This window comes from Hoplias malabaricus, chromosome 7 (assembly GCF_029633855.1).
Source record: "Hoplias malabaricus isolate fHopMal1 chromosome 7, fHopMal1.hap1, whole genome shotgun sequence".
In the NCBI taxonomy this organism is placed as follows: domain Eukaryota; kingdom Metazoa; phylum Chordata; class Actinopteri; order Characiformes; family Erythrinidae; genus Hoplias; species Hoplias malabaricus.
In genome coordinates this window covers 117501-119686 of record NC_089806.1, presented here as the reverse complement: position 1 = coordinate 119686, position 2186 = coordinate 117501, and the positions used below count along the sequence as shown (strand labels likewise).

The following is a 2186-nucleotide window of genomic DNA, read 5'->3' as shown; positions in this document are numbered from 1 at the left end:
TACCGTCGTAGTTCCGACCGTAAACTATGCCGACCCGCGATCCGGCGGCGTGAGGCTAGCGACCATGACCCGCCGGGCAGCGTGAGGGAAACCACGAGTCTTTGGGCTCTGGGGGGAGTACGGTTGCAAAGCTGAAACTTAAAGGAATTGACGGAAGGGCACCACCAGGAGTGGAGCTTGCGGCTTAATTTGACTCAACACGGGGAATCTCACCCGGCCCGGACACGGTAAGGATTGACAGATTGATGGCTCTTTCTTGATTCTGTGGGTGGTGGTGCATGGCCGTTGGGAGTTCGTGGAGCGATTCGTCTGGTTAACTCCGATAACGGACGAGACCCTGTGCCTTAAAAAGTTACACGGCCCTCCCTTGGGTCCCTGTGGGGGCTTGCGGCCCGAGGGGTTCGTCGGTCGGTGGCCGAACTTCTTAGAGCGATCCGGGGCAAGGCAAAGCCGTATGAGATTCGGGGCCATAACAGGTCTGTGATGCCCTTAGACGCCCGGGGCCGCACGTGAGTTACACTGGCTGGTTCAGCATGTGCATCCATCCTATGCCGAAAGGCCTGGGCAATCCTATGAACGCCTTCCCCGCTGGGGATAGGGGATTGTAACTTTTCCCCTTGAACGAGGAATTCCAAGTAGTCGCGGGTCACCAGCCCGCGTCGATTAAGTCCCTGCCCTTTGTACACACCGCCCGTCGCTACTACCGATTGGATGGCCTGGTGAGGTCCTCGGACCATCTCCGAGGTGCCCCTTTACCGGGGGGTTGCCTCGTTGAGGTGGGAAGTCGATCGAACCTGGGCATCTAGAGGGAGTAAAAGTCGTAACAAGGTTTCCGTAGGGGAACCTGCGGAAGGATCATTAACGGTGACCTGGCCACGGCCGGTTGTCGAGTCGGACTCGAGAGGCCAAACCTCCCCCGGCGGGTACCTTCAAGGTATGGACCGCAGAAGCCTCGTACCTTTCGTCGTCGGCCGACGTGAGTCTCTCCCCCTCCGGGTGGGTGGACGTAGCGAGCCGGCTTCGGAACTCGGGGTTATGCGAGGACCGCCTTAGGTGCATAGGTACCCCGGTCCGCCCCCCTCGTTCGCGGGGGGGAGAGTGGCGCCGGAGCCGCCCGCCGGGTCGTTAAACCAACCATTGATCGTTGAAGGCTTGATTGTGCGTGCGCGAGTCAAAGGGGCTTACTCACCCCCAGGGCGTTGGCCGGTGCTCGCCGGCCTCGGTGGGATCTCCCTGAACCCATCCCCCCGGCACAGGGGGTGGTGGTGGACGGGAGCGTACCGCCGGGCGAAACTCTTTCCCCTCACGGGGTTGGAGCGGAGCTTAAGAGCGCATGCAAATACCCCGATGTTGGCTTCGCAGAGACGGACCGTATAATAGTCTAAGGCCGGTGCGCGAGTTGAAGGGGCCTCACGAACCCCGGATGCGTTTAAACACCCGAAGGAGACGGCCGGTGCCCGCCGGTCCTGACTAGGTGGGATCTACCCAGCGCCTTCCCCTAAGCGGGGGACTTGGGAGCGTACCACCGGGCCTCGCTCATACCCTCCGGGGTGGAGAGCTTGGCTTTGAGCGCACGCCTGAATGCCTTAGACCGGGACCCGTAACGCAGCGAACCAAACCCTGGGCCTCGCCGGGAACGGTGGGGCCTAGACCCGGTCTCCTAAACCACGTAAGTCTCGGGCACCTACTCGGGCGATCGTCCCCCGGGCCGTAACTCCTCGGTCCGGTGGTGACGCCCAGGTTCAATGACCTTCCCCCCTCCACGGGGGGGAAGGCACCCGGCTTGAAATATTGTCAAACGTTGTCTCGTGTTCGAATGGCTTCCTTCGCCCGGCCTGTAACGGGCCGGGCACAAACCTCATACAACTCTTAGCGGTGGATCACTTGGCTCGTGCATCGATGAAGAACGCGGTAACCTGCGTTAAATAATGTGAATTGCAGAACACAGATCATCGATATTTCGAACGCACATGGCGGCCGCGGGGGTCCATCCCGCGGCCACGCCTGTCTGAGGGTCGGTTTACCCATCGATCGGTCTTCCTAGACCGCGGCTGGGAGTTCGCAGGGCCTCCACCTCGGACGGCCCTTCGTCTCCCTAAACCCAGACTCGGGCCTTAAACCCGACGTGTGGCGAGAGCTCCGGACGTAGGGAGAGCCATTAGGTCCGGGTCCAATCCGTCATAGTC

General features: G+C 61.2%; 1 non-coding gene across 1 annotated transcript; it reads left to right on the top strand.

Moving 5' to 3' along the window:
* The first annotated feature begins 1864 nt into the window (after positions 1-1864).
* LOC136702853 (5.8S ribosomal RNA) lies at positions 1865-2018 on the top strand. The gene has a single exon (XR_010803959.1). It is a non-coding gene; the product is annotated as a 5.8S ribosomal RNA (ribosomal RNA).
* Positions 2019-2186: the final 168 nt, after the last annotated feature.